This window comes from Python bivittatus, unplaced genomic scaffold (assembly GCF_059951505.1).
Source record: "Python bivittatus isolate LINGU-HERP-01145 unplaced genomic scaffold, Pbiv_v1 ctg000700_np1212, whole genome shotgun sequence".
Lineage (NCBI taxonomy): Eukaryota > Metazoa > Chordata > Lepidosauria > Squamata > Pythonidae > Python > Python bivittatus.
Genome location: NW_028277098.1, coordinates 12,423,093 through 12,445,143, shown reverse-complemented (window position 1 = coordinate 12,445,143; position 22,051 = coordinate 12,423,093). Strand labels below are relative to the sequence as shown.

The 22,051-nt window shown below is 36.9% G+C and overlaps 1 long non-coding RNA gene across 1 annotated transcript in view; it reads left to right on the top strand.

Moving 5' to 3' along the window:
• LOC148214132 (uncharacterized) overlaps positions 1 to 22,051 on the top strand; it is a 49,534-nt gene that overhangs the window by 17,476 nt on the left and 10,007 nt on the right. Inside the window, exons 4-5 of the long non-coding RNA XR_015798363.1 lie at positions 3,313 to 3,475; positions 7,765 to 7,888. This is a non-coding gene — a long non-coding RNA (uncharacterized LOC148214132). The remainder of the gene's footprint in view (positions 1 to 3,312; positions 3,476 to 7,764; positions 7,889 to 22,051) is intronic.

Here is a 22,051-nt window from a genome sequence, read left to right as displayed (position 1 = left end):
CTGAGAAAGAAAGGATACTGTCAGGCTCAGCCCAAGAACAACAGGGAAACAACATCAGAAAGAAGGAGTATGAGAATTTGGAGAAGTACCAGGGCCTGAAGGAGGAAATAGAGAGGGTGTGGAAAGTACAGGCCAAAGTGATCCTGGTAGTTATAGGAGCACTTGGGAATATGACTCCTAAGCTGGGACAGTGGCTCCAACAGATCCCAGGAACAACATCAGAGCTCTCTGTCCAGAAGAGTGCAGGGCTAGGAACAGCTAAGATACTGAGCAGAACCCTCAAACTCCCAGGCCTCTGGTAGAGGAAGACACATACTACCTACCCACAGGGGTGAGAGGGGATTTTTCTTATTTATTAATGGAAGTTGCTATAACCTGTAATAAGTTTTATAATTCCTTTTTGTATTTTTTTTCCAGTCCAAGAGGTTCCAAGGTTTTTACAAAATGGCTTTGAAAACTCTGATATAAAATAGCCAAATGGCACTGTAATCACTGCATGGTTTCTCTTAAGGGGTCAAATAAATTAAAATCAGTTAAAATACAATTATTATTATCATCAGTATGATTGTATCATTATGTTTTGTTGATTTCCATCAACAAAACAAGAGACCTCCAAAGGTCTTAAAAGTTCACATGTAACATGGAAGAAAATAAATTTCACAGAGGACAACTATCATGGCAAACAGAGGACACCTTCTGGATGGACAATGATCTTTCCACTGAAATTTGCTCAATAGAACTAAGAACAGGAGAAATAAAGGAAATGTAAAAGGGGTAAAGGGTCACTATAAAAATGATTCAGGTAAGTCACTGTGCCTTCTAAATCCACATGAAAGATTAAGTTGGCATACAGGATAGAATATAAAACATCGAGTGATGTAGCTTTTCTAGAGGTCAGTCGGAATCAGGAAAGCCACAAGCAGTGAGGGACAAATTCATATATAGTCAATAAGCTAGGTGATGAACCTTCAGGTTTTACTTTTGAAAGAACTTAATCAGAGGTATTAGACAAGTCAATAATAGAAAATATATTAAAGGGGCTACGTTCTCTTCAAAATGATGAGCTGGGAGACTTTAAGGCTTGTTCTTTTGTTTCATTACTCCTATTCTGTACTGAGTATATAACCTGCAGCAGGAAATAAATTAATCTCAAAGGTATCTTTTGACTTATGCTAGAGAATGAAAGCTGCCTTCTTGGACTACAGAGACTTTTAAGTGCCATTCTCAAAGGCTAAAAGTATTAACTTTGAAATATATCAGCCATGTATACTAAAATATATGGGGGAAGTGGCTGTTTGACAAAATGTGCTATAAAGTTTAGAAAAATTAAAATGGCTTTGATGAAAGAAGAGTAATATTGTATGTGCATACAGATACACAATTTCACTGATTGTATAACATTTTCTGTAAAGCTAAAATAAATTGTCATGAGTTTTAAATGTCGTTTTAAAATTTGCAGACTTTTAATAAATTAGCAAATTAGTAAAGTCAAACTGAACTACGACTCCCAGTGTACCCCATTACTGGCCATGCCAAATGGGGCTGCTACCAGTTGTAAATCAAAAATATCTGGATGTCCATGGGATACCCTCTCCTTTCAATAATTATTCTTGCTTTCTGTCCAAGTCCTAGACATTATCACCTATGTAAAAATTTCAAAAGCTATTGTTTAAGTGGACTTTATGGTTTTTGAGCTAACTTTGAGAAGGATGGCTCAAAGACAAGGGATTTTAAGTTTTGTCTCTCAGCTGGACAGGAAGCTCTTCTGAATCTGGTCAGTCTCAGGGACTGTAGAACTATGCTGATCCCATAGTGAAAAGCTACTCTATGCTGTTCCTAGTGGTCTACCTCAGAAAGTGCAGTTACTTAGACCCTTAAAAACCAGCAATTGTAGTCTCTTGCATGCTTATCTTTCTGTTGGATGAAAGAGAGAATTTAAATGGACCTGTCAAAATTAGTCTGTTTTTTACTTCAGCAAGAACAAAAGTAAAAAGAATGTGTTACGTTCCCTTCCCCATGGATTGATTTATTTAGTTATTTCATTTACATTCTATTCATCCACTTATTCTGCGTTATAATACTGTTTGATGTGGGTTAGATCTTGAGAGAATGAGTGGCTTAAAACTTCCCAACAAATTTCCGTAGCTGAAGGTAGACTTGAACTGGAGTCTTTGAAGTTCTAAGCCAATCATTCTACCGCACTGATTACTTTTTTGCATGGAAATAGCCGGTACAAGAGACGTGATCTGCAATGGGGTTTACATTGGGTGACAGACAGAGAGAAAGAAGTAAATAAAATGCCGCCTTGTGACACATGATAAAATGGTGCACAAAGGAATTGACAGCATCCAAATCTCAGATAATTCCTGCCATCTCCTCTTTATGTCCCTAAGTCTTTCTTCCAATCTTCAGTAGTGTGCAAAGACTGGGGAAAATGGAAAATACAGTGTTGTGAAGCTCCACTTCAGGATCCCAAGCATATGAAATGCCATTTTAAGCATGCTTGGAGGCTTTTAACTTACCCTCCTTCCTCGTTTAGTCTATTATATTCTTTTTGGAAAAGACATTGATGATGCAATGTAGATGTCTGCACCCTAACCCTAACTCTTGGTTTCAGCCCCCTGAAACGTCCAAAGGTCATCAGTTGCAATAACTAATGTGACAAAAGGGAAAATGTTTAAATACATGATTGGAGAGTAATTATAGTATACAGTAATTATATTTAATTTCAATTTCATGTAAATGGAGATGTAATAAAATAATACATAGGTTTTATTTTGGCTCATTCACCACTTGTTTGGAAATAGGCTTGACATGCCAGTGAAGGACTCAGGGCAACCCTTGATCCAGAATTGTACATCCTGATGTAACAAAACAAATTAAAAAACTAAACAAAGCCACCTCCACTACCACCCCAACTAAATAAATGAGCAATTATCTTGGTATGTATGGATGCAATGAAATGAAAGCTAATAAACTCTAATGCAGTGTGTATACCAGGGATGGGAATCCATCCCAGCAGACTTCCCTTTGTGGCCCATACTTCCTCAAGGAAAAATCTTTTTCCAGTTCGCCAGGGCATGATGTTAGCCATCACTCATGGGTTTGCTTCATCCTTTATTGTCCCATAAAGGAAAGAACATTGGCTTACAAGTGAAGCTGGCTCAGAGATGTGTCTTGAATGGTTTGCAAGAGGTTACTGCTCTTGAGATGTTGCTGAACCCTTGGGAACAACAGTAGCTCAGACCAGATCAATGACGTCTTGATAGTACAGGTTTAAGTAAAATTATACCATGCCCTCACTTTTCCCAGTAGCTCACTGAAGTCAAAATCTGCAGCTTCAAGGCACTCCAAATCCCCTGAAGATGCGTCTCAATCTACCTTCATTATTTTCCTGCTGGAAAAAGGCAAAGGGGCCCCATCATAGCAAGCTTTTCAGAAAACCCCAGTCATTTTCAAGCCCAGCTCAACTCAGGTAGGATTTTTTGGCAACAATAATGGAAGTATTTCACTATTGCTGCCTTTCAGTTGATTGTTTCAAAGCTATGTATCCTCTTTAGCTACTGTAGAATTGACTTTACTAATTTGATCTGTATTTTAGCTGAAATATTAATTGAGTTTGATTTTAGTATTCTGGAAGGAAGTTTTAACTGCAGATAACATGTTTATTTGCTTTAATTTTATTAACATACATTATTTTATTGTTAAATGGTTTTCATTATATATAGTTATATTGTTGCAGTGTTTTTGAAGATGTTTCTGCTCTTTAAGACAGTCTATAAATATTTTAGAAACAAAGAAAGAAAGACCTGGCAAAAATGAAATGCACATAACAAGTGAACCCTAGACCAGAGCTCTATGTTTTCTGATATTTTAAGCTATAGTTTTAGGAAATACAAGGAGTGTGTTTTTTCTAAACCTGCAAGCAGTGAGGAATAGAGCTTTTCCTCCCAACTGGCCTGCCTGTAATAATTTGTTAGAAGAAAAGCTTTTGGTACTCACATGAAAGGCAAAGGTCCATAAACCCAATGAATTGGGTCCCCCTGTTAGCAAACTAGAAATCATTCTTCAAGCTTTGGATTCTGTATATTTTGCCTATGGTTGTGTACATCTCTTTCCATCATGTAACTGAAAGCATCTGTAAAACCTGTATGGTTATTAAAACAGAAATAGGTCTATGTCTTATAACTTTGGACATTCCAAATCTCAATACTGTTTTGAAATCTTCTTACAATTAATTCTTCTATGAGATTGAGCCCATCCCCCCAAAACTGGAAAAAGATACCAGGCAAGTCACATTTAAAAACAACCTGGCAGAAATAGAGACTGATTTAACTTTTACATAGATTCTATGAAGCATAATAAGTTATTTATCATGAAATGCAATCTCAATGAGTTTCCCAAACTTTGTAAAATAGTTAAACTTTATAAAATAGTTTTATTAATTTTAAAAAGTTGGAATAACTCATTAGCAACAGCCTCTTAACAAAAATGAACCTCTCCCCCTAAATGACTTGCCTTGGGCTTTTTTTTTTTTTTAAGGATATTTCTTGATTATCATGCAGTCTTATTTTTTATTCACCTGAGCAATGTGCTAGATCATGGCTGAAAAGAAACCAATCATTTTCAAGATGAGACTAAGAATTTCCAAGCTTCAGAGCAATCTCAGCTTGCTCCTAAACTGTCTAGGGCATACTTCATTCAGCATTTAGCTACATCATTTATTTCCTTTTAAGCATTCAGTTCTTGGCTTTTAATTAAAAATACAAAATAAATAAAGTTTAAGAGCCAGCCTTTAGGGCCATCTTTGTTTATAAGGATGCTGCTGGGCTTCTTGCTGATAGTCTCCCTGTGGTGGCTGCAGTGCTTTTCCAGCCTATCAGCCTGGAAAAATAACAGAAGATAAGTTGGGTGATAAAAAGAATCTTGGGAGAATGGTGGGCTTGGCAAAAATATCACATCCCATGAAATTTTAGATACTTCCCATAAAATTATCTAAGATATCATGGTTAAAAAAAGGTTACCTAACTAGCCTGGTGTTTCAGCTACTGTGGATTGAATGTATTCAGGCCTCAAAAAGATCTTCAAGAAACTTTGAAACTAGATGTTGACTAGGCACATGTAACCAAGCAGTTAAGAAACATCTTAGATATGCATTAGCATATTTCTGGAAGTCTTCTCTTCTTTCACGACACAGTTAATTCAGAAATTCAGAGCGTACTCTTAGAATTCTGATAGATCATTCTATGAAACAGATTCTTTTCATCTTAGGTTTTTTGCTACTTCAATCTCAACCAACTCTATGAGGCGTACACTTAATTCAGGTTACTTAATTCTATTATTACTCTATTTAGTAAACAGGCTACTTAACAGGGAACATATGGCATTTTCTGCTCAAGAAAGTCAATTAAATTGTGTGCCTGAACCAGTGGACCAAAGACTGTGTGTTCTATGGTTAGAAACTGTTCATTAAAATTATGCCGGTTTGCCATAATTACCACAGTGTATCTTCTTCTTCCTTCTCCTCCTCCATCTGCTATTACTAGTGCTATAGAACTAGTAATTTTAGTATTTCTATGAGGCTTTTATATACAATATCTAGAAATTAATATAGTTTTTTTAATACATTTTATTAAAAGTTTTAAAAAGAACATAAAAACTAACACAAAGTAATACAAAATGGAAGGGAGGAAGGGAAGGAGGGAGGGAGGAGCAGTGAGAAAGAATAAAAAGAAATTGAAAGAAGAAACTTCCAATTTTCTCTGTGGCAAATATAAGTATGATTACAAAATTACTCTATGGTTACAAAAAAAGTTCAGTTTTTTCTGTTATCCTTTTTTGTTGTTGTTAACCATTAAAACCACAAGTCATAAGTGTATTTTTTTTTCCATTTCATGCAAAAAGTCTATGAAGGCTTTCCAGTCAGCCATAAATGCAGATATTGTCTTTTCTCTGATCAAGGAAGTTAACTTAGCCATCTCTGCAAACTCCATCATCTTCACAAACCATTCCTCCATTGTGGGTAGTGTCGAACCTTTCCACTTTTGAGCATGCAATAGTCTCGCTGCAGTTGTCATACATAAAAACAAAGTTCCGTGACTTTTTTTGTAGTTAGCCCCAACAGAAATTAATATAGTATTTACAACTGTTCTCACATAAAATTTATCAAATTGATTTCTTATAAATGGTCCATACGAATAGTTTGAGAGGGACCTGTCTCCTGCCATTCTAAGCCCCAAGCTGATATCTATATAAAATTTTTTAATGGTGAATAAAAACATTGCACATTAATTTGGAAACAGGGTGAGAGAGCTGTGGATGAACAAATGTGAAAATGACAACAATCTGAAATAGGTAGAATTTCCCATCTGTAAAACACTGCCAATCCCAATGGTTGTCCATGAAACTCTTGAGACCTCTATCAGGTCATAGGATGGCATGCCTTCTCTGGAGTATGAAGAAAACATCAACACTCAGAAACCCAGTAAGTACTTACCTAAGGATGCTCAAGGAAACCTAATTATGTTTCTCTCACATTTCTTTGCAATCTCATAAATGTGAATGTGGGTAAATGTTTACATATTTAAAAAAGAATTGAATGAGATTCTCTCCCATCCATACTCATACACAGAGGAGCAGAGTCTCTGATTCAAGTCCCTAAAGAAAAGGCTAAGTAGTAATATCTCAAAAATTTGCAAGACTGATGTCAGCACTTTGAGGTTCTCCAGACAAGAAGCACAACCACCAGCACTATTTTTATTGTAAGATTACAGTAATAGAATCCCATCGGCCAAGGACTTGCATTTGGTGGGTCCCAGGAGGCAGGCCTTCTCTGCCATGGCTCCCTCCTTGTAGAACATTCTCCCTCCTGATGTTAGGCTCTCCCCTCCCTGCCATCATTTAGGGAGTCTCTCAAGACCTGGTTATGTCATCAGGCCTGGGGGTCTTTGGGAACCAGAGACATTCTTAGATGGCTCCACTATGATTGACATTCTGCTCTCTCCATGAGGTTTGTATATTTTAAAATTTTTGATAATGTTTTTATTTTAATAATCACTTTTTATCTTTTTATGATTTTCTTTATTTGTTGTTTTATTTAAGTGTTGCATGCTGTCCAGAGTTGCTTTGTGTGAGAGGGGCAGCTATATAAGTGTGACAGAAGATGATAGATAGATAGATAGATAGATAGATAGATAGATAGATAGATAGATAGATAGATAGATAGATAGAATCTTGTAAGTCTGAAAGTACATATCTCCCCCCTTGCCTTTACATTCTAAGAAACTAGGGAGGGTTCCTTCTAAGCTCCATTCCTTTTGTGGGATAAGCTGCCTTATCTGAACATTACCTAGTCTATGGCTTCTTTTCCTCCTCCCACTCCTCCTGTCTCTCAAGGACACTCTCACAGACCATTACAGCTCTCCACCCCAGGTGAGTATTTTCTCACTTATCATATTTATTATTTCTATAAAAAGTAGCCAGCCTACAGCTTATTCAGAATAGATTGGCTCTTGCATCAGTCTATGGGACAGAAGCAACAGAAGAAGAAAGAGGAGGATGGAGAGATATAAACATGTCTCCAACCTCATATTAATCTGCTGGTTTATTTTCAGAAGAGTATTGGGTCTCAGAGACTTTGAGATTACAATGTTCCAAATATGTTCCAGCATAAATTCTATTAAATATGAACTCTGAAATAAATAACTTATATAATGCAGATTTTAACCTCTGCTTCTTCTTGTGAAATCTTATTATGTCCAATAGATGGAAACAGCATTGGTTGCATTCATGGATAACTCGTGGCAGAAGCTGGATAGAGGGACTGCAACTGCAAGTCCAGGGATCATCCTGCTGGACTTCTCAGAGGCTTTTGATACTGTCAGCTAAGGTATTCCTATAGCCTATCTGTGAGGGTTAGGGGTTGAAGGCACTGAATGGGCAAGTCCAGGCAATACAGTAGGTTAGTGATCTGGCCAATGGTTACTCCATTATAGCGTGTCCCAGAGTTCAATCCCCATTTCCCATCCTACTTAATATATAATATGAAGCCACTGGGAGAGGTCATCCAACAGTTCAGGGTGAAGTATCATTAATATGCAGCTATGTCTACCCCAGTCTGAATGGGAGGTGAAATTGAAGTATTGACCCGGTGTCTGGAGGGTGTCAGGGTTTGAATGGGGAACAACTAGCTGAGACTCAACCCAAACAAAGTGGTGGCTACTCATTTAGAATCCTTTTGATTCTGAGGTTGTACCAACTTTGATTCTTGATTGGATAGCGTCTGCTTGTTGAGAACAGATTCTGAATTGGGAGTCCTCATGTCTCCTGCTGGATTGTGTCAATTGTGGCCTTATCTAGAATAGGATGCTTTGAAGATGGTCAATGCCTTTGTGCCCTTGTTGTCTCATGCCTAAATTACTGTAATTCACTTTAAATGGGGCTGTCTTTGAAGACAATTCAGAAACTTCAGCTGGTGCAAAATGCAGCAACCCTTATACTTGCTATCTGGTCTCATTTCTGCCATGTGACATCTTTGCTGCAGAAGCTTCATTAGCTACCAGTGTGTTTCCCAATATAATTCAAGGTGCTAATTCGCAAAGTCCTATATGGCTCAGGGCCTGGGTATCTATAAGACCAGCTATTCCATATGAAGTCTACCTGCCCAGCCCACAGAGAACCTTCAGAGAAATATGGTGGGATGGGTCTGAAAGTAGGCATTCTTTCTGGAATAGCTCACTTGCCAAGGCAAGGTCTCATCCTCATGATCTTGACTGACTGACTGCCTGCCTGCCTGACTAATTGATTTTGAGGCCACCCAGCTCCAAAAAGGCTCTGGGCAGCTTATGAGTACATAATTTAAAAATGCAGCATGACTGCCTGGACAAAACCATATGAATAACATCCAGAAACAATCACCTGGGACTCCATAAACACCCTAACCCATGTCTGAGAACAAAGCCAGGTCTTAAGAGACTTCTGGAATATACATATTTCTGGGGAGATGCTGTTCCAGAGGGCAAGCACTGTGACAGAGAAAGTATGCTTCCTTGGTCCTACAAGATGATAACATTTAACTGAAGTTACCTGGAATGTACCTCACTCTGCCCAACCTTACTGGATAGGCAGAAACAATTGGAGACAAGTGGTCCCTCAAATAACCAGGCCTTATACTTTATAAAAAGCTTTATAGGTGATGACCAGAACCTTGAATCACATCAGGAAGCCGACTGGTAACCAGTGCAGCTCATGAAGCAGTGATAACATGTAAACATAGAGAGAAATACCCATTACTGCTCATGTCACTATACTTTGAGCAATCTGAAGCTTCTGGACTGTCTTCCAGGGCAGCCTCAAGTACAGTACATTGTAATAGTTTCATTGTGCAGTGACTAGGACATGAGCGACTTCTGAAGGGCCTCCTAGTTGAGGTCAGAGCACAACTGGTACACAAGGTAGACTTGTGCAAAGGCCCTCCTGGCCACAGCCATTATGTGCTTTTCAAGCAGTGACTGTAAATCTAGCAGGACCCAAAATTGTGCCCTAGTCTTGAATGGAAAAGTGCAACTCCATCTAAGATCAAAGGTGAAAACCTCCCAGACCTTGGGGTCCAAATAGCCACAGACTTTCAATCTTGTCAGGATTGAGCAGACATCTATTTTTCCACATCCAGACTCAAATAGCCTTCAGACACTGGGTCATACATTAACAGCTTTACCTGCACAGCCTCTGTGTATAATTTGGTACCATCAGCATACTGACGATACCAGACACTGAACTGATGGATGACCTCACCCAGCATTTTCATGTAGATTTTAAAAAAGACAGATGAGAATGTCACGCCCTGAGACAGTCATGACCTTTCCTTCCACCTCAACACTGATTGGAACCAACCTCTGATGAAAGAAGCAAATCACTGCACCACAGTTTTCCCCACTCCTAACTCCCACAGCTGTTACAGAATAATACCATAGTCAACAATATCAAATGTCACTGAGAAATCAGAGAGCACAACCCCCATTCCAGCTCTGTAAAAGATCATCAAGAAATATGACCAATGCTGTCTCAATATAGTACCCTAAGCTGAAACCTCCTTTAAGGCCACTGGGGCCATTCCCTCCCTCAGAGAGGATGACATCATCATATGGACCCAACCAGAAGCTTGTACAGGTAGTCCTTGTTTAGTGACCACAATTGGGACCAGCAACTCAGTCATTAAGTGAAATTGTCTCTAAGTGAAACTGCAACTGTGCTTATAATCTTACTTCAGTTTTTCTTTGCTTTACTGACCTGCAAAGGTCATAAATGCCAGGATTGTTCATAAAGTTACTTTTTCATCACCATCATAACTGCAAATGGTCACTAAATGAGTCAGTCACTAAACAAGGACTACCTGTAAAGATTTGGGATTTCCAGAAGATACTTGAGCAGTAGGAAGTTATCATTGCCAGATGTGGAAAGTAAATTATGGTCCAAGTTTAAATTATTGTGTTTGCTTATTTATTTATTAAATTTATATGTCACCCATCTTTCCCAGAGGGCAACTCTGAGCAGCTCACAATTAAAATCCCAAAAAGTAAAAGCAATAAAAATGTGAATATCCATATTAAAGTTTACTAATAACAATTCTATATAAAAAGACTTATATACATTCAATTATTTGCATGGGTTTATAGAATCTTTAAGACTGAAGGGACTTTTTAAATTTCATAATCAATACTTTGAATTTTATTGTTATATTCGTTTAATCTTATTTGCTTTTTTCCCCATGATTATAGGCACTCTTGCTCCCATTGATTCAGAATTGATTTTTTTTTTTTTTGCTAGCAAAAGTTTGCATGCTTTTCTGAGTGCCTAGAGCTGACATCATATTCAGAGCGGGCTTGCAAAATGAATCAGTCCAACCCACACCAGAATGTCTCTTTACAAAATGAACACACAGAGCTGACATACAGCAATTAAAAAATAAAAAAAAAAATTGGCAACGTAGGTGTCTTTTCTGAAAGCTTGGGGGGGGGGGGAACTTCCTGGCTTAGCAATATTAACTGTTCACCATTTATCCAAACTTGTAAGGTCAGTTTGCCCCAAAGCACTGAATAAAATGCATCCAGATGGATCTCTGTGTTCCATTAGAAAAATGGAGCTTGGCAACATGCATGCCAACTGCTGTTTTAAATTGGCATGTGAGGGTAGAGTAATGTCTTCCCAGTGCAATGACTGCAGAAGAGCACAGTATGAAGCTCACAGCAAAGAGTTTTGAAAACAGAGGTAATTTTTGCCTCTAGTCTAATATCCTAAAACAGCAAATGGAACTAGTGGTCTGTGGAACACGTTATCAAATGTAGAAATGCTATTGTTGAATCTTCTGCTACAAATGGGTTTTGGAAAAGGCAGTTGACAGCCCACACTTTTGTTATGGGAGGGATTATGTTTGCCAAGTGTTAAAAAAAAAATCCCTCAGGGGATTGCATATGCATATCCATCTACACTGCCATTCTTTGTTATAGCCACAAGAAATAGCAGAGATTTCTCTTTTTTTTAGGGAGACCAAAACTTCTTAAGATGTTAAGGAACTGTTAGCTGTGGCAACTGCCATTGCCCTTCTGTTCCCTGATGGCAGCAAACAGATTTTTTTTTTTTTTTTAAATGTCAACTGATAGCTATACACTTTTCATTTTGGCCCAAATTCTCTAAAAGGCCATAACATCTAGAATAACTTTCTTGCTCTTTCTGAGCATGTTTACATTAAAATGCAGACAGTACTAAGCCAGGACCCATAAACAGTAACAGCAACCATATCTTCCTACATACCACCTACACTTCAACATTCAGTACTGATATTGATTGCAATGCAGGGCAAGGAAGGTAAGTACTCTGAGCCTTACTCATCTGTCCAACTTTCCTAATGCAATCATTTGGCATTGCTCTGGTTTATCAACATCTGTTGGCCCCTTTATAACTTCTTCCCTCAGAATTTTATTATTAACATATTTTTTCAAAAACAACATAGACACCAAAAAGCACATTATCTCTTGATCTAATAGTAAAATACATCTATACAAGAAGGGATAAATTTGTGGTCAAAATGAATAATATATTTAACAGAAAAAGCAAGTAAAGGAGAGGGAGAAACAAAGGGCTAATCTCATATATATGAGATACACACACACACACAGAGATTTAAAATATGTGATATTGATCCCAATATCCTTGATCACTTTAAGCCAACAATATTATAATGTTTCAATTTCTTCATCAATCTATATGTAAGGGGCTTCTATCCTTTTTTTTTTTTAATGAAACATAATATGGAAGAATTAAGGTCTACTAATCAGTCTATAACCCTGTTAATGCAGTGAATGAAATATATAGATAGATATAGATATATAGATATAGATATATGACTTCACTCTTAGTTTTTTATTTATTTAATTATTTTTCCAAATAAAATAAAAAATCATACTCTGCATTTGGTAAAGAAACTTCCAAATTCTTTCAGAGATTTTAAGAATCACACTCAGGTTTGGTGCCATTTTTTGCTCTATTTCCTAGATTGATGGTAATATTTCTTAGTTCAAGCTTTTCAGCATAGCATTGCTTTCCTTTGGAGAAGCTAACATGCAGCTTCCATGTTCTAGACCCAGTTCTCTCCTGTCTCTTTCTCAGAACTAGTGTACTTCCAACCACAACAGAGACAAGTACTTTGGAGGTGCAACAATTGAATGCTCCTGTGGCATTTATTGTGATGACAGGTTGCTGTTTCTGACTAATACTTTGCTTAGGGGTCCCATCCACTCTCTTTCAGCGTGACACCGGCTATGTGGAATCTTGTATGGCTCAGATGTTTCATTTGTCATATTTCAACCAAGCCTAGCCTTTTTACTTCATTGCTTGCTATGATAAACAGCAAACATCTAAACAACACAGCAGGCTCACCTCTATCTGGAAGTCTAATTTTCAGCACAGTTGTCCTTGACCTAGTCTATCTGTTCTGAAAAGAATGGCTTGAAAGTCTTCATTTTAATGAAACAATGTCTCTGAAGTAATTTCAAAGTGAAAAGAAGAAAGTAATAAGCACAGTGGTTGGTATATTGGAGACTGTTGGAATAAGAGTGTTCAAAGCAAAATTCTCTTATCTAAATGAAGAGAAATGAGGAAAAAGCAGGAGAGAGAGCAGTGCTGTAATGTAGCTAGATCTATTTTGCCTCAGCTTATTTTCTCCATCACCGAGAAGGGGCAGCTCTGCCATTAATCATGGTCAGATCATATTTTTTTAAACCCCTCTGTTAAAGAGACAACGTGTCAGCCAGTTTCTACATATGTGCTATGTTTTAGCAATGTCACTTAGAAGAAGAATCAACATATTCAGTTTGACTTTCACAAGGCAGTTTTTGAGGCTGAGGGAGAGTTATGGTGCTGTCCAATAAAGTTTGGAGCACAACTTCAGAACAGACTTTCAACAACAACCCACAGAAATCAAAAGAAGGAAAAAAAAAGGGGGTGGAGGGAGGGAAATAGGGAACGGAGAGAAGAAGAGAAGAAATATGTTCCATCAGGAGCTGAAATTTCACTGGAGACATGTTATAACAAAATGAGAATTGGTCCCAACTGTCATATGATATGGAGATACTTGGCCATTAATTGTGCTTTCTGACAAAGTTTCAATACAAACTGAATTGGAGAAAAAAAGGGGGCAATATGAATGATATTTTAATTTAATCAAATATTGGGGAAAAAAATCTGCCAAATAAACACTTGGACATTGTTCAGCTTCCATATACTTTTTAAAAAAACCCAAGGGATTGTCAAACACATTATTTTTGAATTTCATCAAATGCATTGAATCTGTATATAAAAATAAAATGCAAGTAAAAAGCTGAACTATCAGGAACTGAGTCAACTTATCTGTAAATCATCTACTATTTTAAATTTCCCACAATGATCATCAGTGATTTTACGTGGGATATTAACATTGCAAACAAGCACTGCATGCTAAAAGAAGAAGTCCAACTTTCTTTGAGTGGAAACTGCAAAGAATCATTAGACATGATTCTTTCCCACAGAAAGAAAAACAAGAAAAATGAGAAAGGCATTTTAACAAGGGTTTTGCATTCTCTGGGTAGTAGAGTCCTTGGGGTTCTCTGTTTTCTTGCAGACATTTTGTTACCTGTCTAGGTAACATCTTCAGTGCTAGAAGAGAGTAGAGTTTATACTATAACTCCCTTATAGGACTGAAGATGTTACCTAGACAGGTAACAAAATGTCTGCAAGAAAACAACCAAGCTCAGAGAACCCCAAGGACTCCACAGTTCAACCCTGAACTATATATATTCTCTTCTATTGGTACCAGGTAGTAGAGTCCATTGCCATTCTAGTGGGAGGTCAAAATGAGAATGTTGAAATATAGTAAGGAAATATGGTGGTATTGAATATAATGAGTATGCAACTTGTTTAACATGTGTGTGAAACTGCATCCATGCCTGATGGTAGGAAGAATGCTATGGAGAATTGGTTTGTAAAGTGTGCCTGGGAAGATATTTGGCAGAATTCTAATCAAAAGGGTACAAGAAGTGATAATCAGCAAAATTTGGGAAGTGCAGTGAGGCTTAAACACACGGGGTGTGTATCAGATTTTTGCTCTTCAGTAAGTGAGAAACATATGAATGTATGTCAGCTTATTATACATGTGTTGATTTAGAGGAAGTAAAATGATAGGATTCAAGAATGGACTTGAATTTTGGAATGTTTTATGTGAATATGAAATTAAAGGTTCCTGAATGTTATGAGAGTTGTATATGATAGCATGCATGGGAATAAAGGGAATCCTGGGTAAATAGTTCAACACTGAGCATAAAGTAAGTCAAAATATGTAATGTCCACTTAGGTCTTTAATGTATTTATGGATAAATTTTAAAAAATGTGGTGATGTTAGTACGATGTTGGTTGGGAGCATGAATGCACATGTACTTTTGCATTCAGCTGATGCTATGTTGCTGGTTTAGAACCAGCAAATTGTAAATAGTTTGTATGATGCAATGAGACATATAGATCTCAAAATCTATGTATCAAAATGACCAGTGTTGTGTTTAACAGGGGAAATGGAATGAATTATTGCCAAGTAAACATAAATGATAATAAAACTAGTGCAAGCAGATGAATTTGTGCATCCTGGAAGATTATTTATGGGGAAATGGATAAAGAAATGCTAAGGCACGCAGATGCTGGCAGAAAGATAGTGGGTAGTATGTGGCCAGTTGCAAGAAATATTTTCAAAATAAGCAACAATGGTTGAATATACCATTGTGCTTCTGCCCACTTCGTGGCATGCAACTTAAGAATTAGTATGCCATGAGAAAAATAAAAGTTGAATGCAATAGGAGTGAGTATATCTGATCAAACAAAATGAGGTAAAGTGAAAAATGAAGATGCTGAATGAATGTGGACTGAATACAAAAATGAATGACAATACAAAATAATTAACTTGAGGTTCTTTGGTTATAAAGAGAGAATGAATGAGGATCAAATTGCAAAACATATGTATTAAGGAAGAGTGTGTAACTCAGGAGGAAGGGAAAGACCCCAAAACTTGTAGTCGGATAGAGTTAGTGACATCCTTAATTTAAAGAACAAAATACAATATATGAGCCAATGTATGGGCTGTGGTGGAAACATGGATGATTTGCAAACATAGAGAGATATGAGGAAATATACAGTAATAAATTATTTTGTGAATTAGATTTAGGTATGTTTGCTTTTGTTTTTCTTATCTCACGCCTTTATTTTCTTTGGCTTACTTTTTCTTACTTCTTCACTTTGCATAACATTGCTTACCCTAAAAAATTTAGTGTGATAAGCATGAATATATTTAATAAATAAAGCAACAAATCAATGCAATTAAAAGAAAAAGAAAAATTCAGTTCCCAAACCTTAAAATGCTAAAAAATGTCAGTGTGGGTAGTGACAAACTAAAATTGAAAAATACCCTTCTTACTGCCCAATTGTTTTAATTTCCACAATCTCTAATGATTTGGATTGCAAAAGTGGACACAAACTGAATACATAAAATAATGATAGATAATAGATAGATTTCCTGGTTTTGGCCACAGTTTTTGTTAATCGCAATTTGTTGAGCGAGCAAAAGTGTCTTGGTTCACAAATAATACTAACCACAAGCCATAGTTTATAAACCAGTGTATTGGTTTATAAAACATCATGATAAGTCAGATCAAGCCACCCATATGATGTGAATCAAATCATTTTTTATCAAGTCAAATATTCTTTCTGATAAGGTTCGCAGCTGGGTTTTATTTTAACTTCAGCTTGTATAGGTATAGATGTGTATTTAGTTTCCTGCCCTTTATTTGCATTAAAGCTGCTAAATACATTAGGTGCTTCTGGTGCAACCTTCACTCATGTAGGCTCTCCCCAACCCAGTTTCACTCCTTTGTAATTTGGAGTCTAAACAAAATTATAAGAAAAATACATTGAAGAAGCGCTGTAGTACGTGGGCTGGGTTGATCGGAATAATCTTCCTTTTCCTTGACCATAAGGCCATTCTACTTTCACATTCTATTTCTGAGAAATCACATAGTCATCAAGGACTTTAAGACTGAGACACCAATGGATGATATATGACTGATAATCAAACCCCAGGATGGATGATGTAGCCATTCTGCAGCGCACAGGTATAATTCATAACTGACAATTGCTTCCAGTCAGGAAGGAAAGCCAAGGAATAAATATTTGATTTAATTTTTTCCTCAGTAAAGGGACAGCCAGTCTTTGAAGTAAACAAGCAGATGTTGTGCACAATAATATTTTGATATTTTCATGCAGCAATAGATTCTGATAGATAAAAGCTTGGAGATCTTTCTTGCTTAGGATATACTGTTTGACAAGTTAAAAAGTTGAAGAGAAGTGCAGTCATTGAACTCTAAGTGCTAAAAGACTTCTATTCTCTCCTGTCAAGTTGAGCTGTTTTAAAAGCATCAGATTCTACAATCCCCCTATATAATCAGTTCATCTGGAGGGCAAGTTTAATTCTTGAAGCAGGGACAGTGCCCTCCCTGTTCACTGTTGGGCTCCTGGAAACTTCATCAAGTTTTTAGTGTTCTGTTACCACAGCTTCATTAATTGGTTTTGATCTGCAATCCAGATGATGGTGATGAAGATTATGTATCCCACCTTTATTCTGTACAACTCAAGGCAGCCTACATAATGTTTCTGCCTTCATTCTACCCACAACAAAATACCCTGAGAGGTGGGTTAGGCTGAGAGAGAGTAAATGGCTCAAAGTCACCCAGCTGGCTTTCATGCCTAAGGCAGGACTAGAACTCACAGACTCACAACTTGTAGGCCATCACCTGAACCACTATACTAAACTAGGTCTGCCAAGATACAAATGCGTGTAACTGCATCAGAGGAAAAATTTGGCCCATTTTTTTTAACTCTGACATGTCTAATAAATTAATAAACCTTTCCTAAGACCCATCACAATTTGATAGCTGCAATGTTCCAGGCTGATGACTCCACAAGCTGCTATTCTTCTTGCTAGCTCAAAATGGCACTAATGTGTGGGCATGGCACACTGAGTGGATGGGTTAGACTCTAAAGAATAATTTTCCAATGTTTTATGTGAAATGATTAAAATCTTACTAGACTCCTGAGCAATTTCAACCTAGTTTTAAACCTAGGACGTTCCTTCTGCACAAGCTCAGTTTAGAGGGATATATAGCTAAACCATGATTAAATGTTAAAGCCACCCAAGCAAGATAAATTCCAGCTAGCAATGAGAAAAGAATGCATGAATTCAGAGATGCTAGAGAGTTAATTATCAACCAGTTTTTCATTTGGGTGAGATTCCAACTTGTGGATGTCATCATTTTCATCCAGATATCTTCCATCCTCTGAACATTTGGAGGTCCAGAAGGAATGGCTCCCTTCTTTAAGGAGAACAGAGAGGTCTTACAGGATAAAAGAGGTATGGAATAAAGAGGATTTGAAGATCTATCTTGGCTCTTCCTATATTTTGTCTTGCCTCCTAAATAGGAAAGTTTGGCAAGTGTGTATGTGCATGTAATAAGCTAAAACAATTGCAATTTAATAATAATAAAAAAGTTGAAGTAACTTAAATTACTGTTTAAACTTTCTAACTTTCTGGGGGCAAATTGTACATGAAGTCCAAATTGTGACAGAGTCATCTGATACTCTTTCTGGAATACATCAGTGTCCCACACCAATGAAGACATGGTCACCTCTGGTTTTAGCCTATAGAGTCCTATATGATCTGGAACTGAGGTCCTGCAGGACTGTTTTCTCCAGTCAGGCTGAACCTGACCAATTTGTGCATCCCAGGAGAATCTGTTATTGATCCCCAAGTTCTGTAAGACAAGCTGGGCTGAAATATGTAGGCCCTGCTTTTAGTTGGGAGCATCTGCATTATGGAACAGCCTCACTCTGAAAATTAAACTTGTCCCACTTTATTGGCTTTCTATAAAGTACTAAGAGAAATCGTTTGAGAGAGCTAATGGAACATGAGTTAATTCTATTAGATTTTAAGCTGCTGACCTTCTTTTATGTTTTTAGTTAATTTTAATTCATTACCATGTATGTTTTTGTGAAGTTATTAGGATATTGTGCTTCTCTTATGTTATTGGGCTCTTATGAACCATCAAGCATCTATATGATTGGGGTAGAGGAAAAAAAGTTGAGAATCAAATTTAAAAAAAAAAAGAGTTCAGGTTTTTTCCATCACACTGGATCATTATCTTCCATTCCAGCATGTGATGAATATGGAGAAATTATCCAAGTAATGTTGGGACTTGAAACACTGCAGCAATGTCAAAGAGTGACAGAACAGAACACTTGCTCCCATACTGATGCAACTGTAACTTCTGAAGGGTACATTAATCAAGCCACATTCCAGGGGGACAAGCTTGAACCCACCTTGACAACTGACTTGATCCCCCTGTGGTTTGTGAAGTATTGCTCTTAAAACAAGAAAAAGTTGTGACAGTTTCCCATAAATGATTCAGTTTGCTGGAGCAGAGCTTCATTGTTTCACCGACAGCCGGGCCTTAACAAATTTAGGATTTTACATATTACAGCCAATTTTTTTCTCTAATTAGAAGGCAGTCAATTCCAAGTTCACGAAGCATGGATTATGTGCATTTTGCTGCACCATTTAATAATGACAACCATAACCTGACATGTTTTGTTTTAGTTGGGGTTTCCAGATGGCTCCACATTTTCTTCATACTGCCTTCATGCTATAGCTGTCAGAGATAGCAGTAAGGGATTTAAAAAAAAAAAAAGAAAAGAAAAAAGAAAAAAAATCATGTTTGCCTCCGCATAAGGCAAATATGCTTTGTTTTAACTTACTACCTTCATTATAATTTCTCATACACTACATGTGGTTAGGTTTCCTTCCATAACTCTTGTAATCTTCAGATATTTCATTCTGAGTAGTATATTGATACTGAATTTTATGCCAGGGATAGGTAAGATCAGGACAGAAGAGATTTAAAAACAGAAGTCACACTGGGACTTTATTAGCTTCTTTTTTATATATCTAAGAAATAGTTTTTTTTTAAATCACAAATTACTTCATAGGTGAGATGGAGGTATTTTTAAAAAATTAAGAATGGCTGTGAAGAAAAAAACTGACACCTTTCAATATATAGTTCTTAAGAGTCTGGGTTTGAATCCTTATATGTTTAGCCATATTTGCGGCTTCCTTCCCCTCCTTGCTTGCTTGTCTGCCTTTAACAGCTACATGGCAAGTGGGTATAACATGCAATTGGACTCACTACTAAAGATGGTTAAAAAGAATGTGTACATGTTTGTGTAGATGTGCTGATGTTTGCAGATCTCTCAAACAACACTCAAGGAAAATGAAAATAATTCCATGGTGGGTGAAAGAAAGCTAATGCTGTACTGGTCCCCCACTCTGAGTACTGCACAGTGTGATGTAGGTATAGATAATGAATCAGAAGGCTGGAAGAAAGGAGCTTTAAGGTGCTGTAGAGGGATCCCCTCAAATGCCACTGCATCCCTGGAGATGGATTAGGGCAGAAGTGAGGAATCTGCAATGCTCCAAATGTTGCTAAACAGTCATTTTCAAGGCTTCTAGCCAGCTTTGCAAATTTTGGAGGACAGAGAGCGTTACAGTTCAGCAATATCAGAAGGGCCACAGACTACCTATCTCTGGATTAGGTAGTAATTTGGATCAGTATTTCATCTGGATTTTTTTTAAAAAATACGTAATGCTGAAAATACATCAATATCAGGGATGTCTGTGTGAGAGGGAGGAGGAAACAACAGGCCAAGATGGTGGGCATTATCATGTGGTTGAAGCCACTCCCCTTTGTACTGTATATGAATGCAGTGCAGTGCAACCACAAATGGCAAAGGTTTGTTCATGCAGTTTTGCCCACCATCTTACTTTTTGCCCCCTCCCCCAAATACCTCTGATCAATATGTTGATACAAAAGCAGCAAAAGTAGTTGGGAACTATTAAAAATATCCCAAAGTAACATTAATATTAGTTTATCACAGAAACTTCAAAAGGAAAATTATAGATGTTGCTACTAGTTTGCTCAATATTAGATGTTTCCTTGAGATAAAGAAAAGGAGAGAACTTACACCTGAACAAAAAGCAAAAGTTAATATTTTAGTTGCTTTTTACACCAATGCATTGCAATCAAATAGCTTCAAATTAAAAAAAAAACAAACCCGTAACTAAGGATGTCTTTACCTTGCACATTGATAATTAAAATGTATTTTTGCTTATTAAAATTGATACTATTCTAAACAGATTAATCTGCCTGTGAAAATTGATAGCATTAATGCAAAGAAGCATAGCTGAAAAACTATGGGTAATATCATGGAGTATAACAAGAAATAGAACAGAAAAATGTGTAAGAATTCATAAACAAGCTGTGGGTGCTTTAAATTCAAGATGTACTGTATACGTGACTGTGACACTGTCAACTAGGGAAAATGAAAGCATTCTGATTCGTTTGCTGGAAATGAAGACATGACTCCCTTTGATGACCATCATTTCTATTTAGCTTGGATAAATGACAAGATATTTAAACCTAACAGACTGCCTACTGAAATCTCACAGATTAAATTAAGGGAGATGCATCATATTAGCCAATTAAATAAGAAGATTGATGAGTTGCCCAAATATAGCCAAATGGCTATGAAGATATATTTTTGTTGCAATTAAAGTTGTTTATGGGACACAATCCCTTGATTCTACTCTAGGTATAAAGTAGGGAAGAAATGCAATGAATATCTGTGCTTTTCATTTTTAAAAGCTAAAATCTCATTTTGCAAATGCAGATGAATCTCTTCCATTCAAGGGCAGGTTCTCTTAACAGCAGTTATCAATCTTAAAAGAGAAGCTATAGCACAATGCCCCATATTTACTTTAAATGCTGAACAATCATTAGTATACCAACAAATTAAGGTAGCAGAATTTAGAAGAAAAATGAGACTACCCAAAGTGAAACACAAGTTTCTAAGTACTTAGGTCCAGAGAAATAAATTGAGTTTTAATAGGATAAGAACAGGAAAAAGGAAAAAGGAAAAAAGGAAGGAGAAGGAGAAGGAGAAGGAGAAGGAGAAGGAGAAGGAGAAGGAGAAGGAGAAGGAGAAGGAGAAGGAGAAGGAGAAGGAGAAGGAGAAGGAGTAAAATAAGTCCAGAAAAAGTCCTAAGGAGCATCTAGGCTTTTTTTTCTCAATTAAAAAAAAAATGCTGTCTTGAAATCAGGTTCAACTGCTGGTACTATATAGACACATCCATGCACTTTTTTCAACAATGATATGGAAGTGGTTCTCTATTACATTATATGGGTGTATGTGGATCCATGTTTGTGTTGCCTTTTACTTCCCAGTCTTCTTCCCAATAGTAACCAGGATTGATCTTGCTTACCTTCCAAACCCAGGCTAAGTCAGCCAAGAACTGCTATTTGTTGAGTCTACAAGCATAAATTAGTAGGGTACATTTTTATTTATCTTTTTCCATGACCCAGAACTACTCCATTTA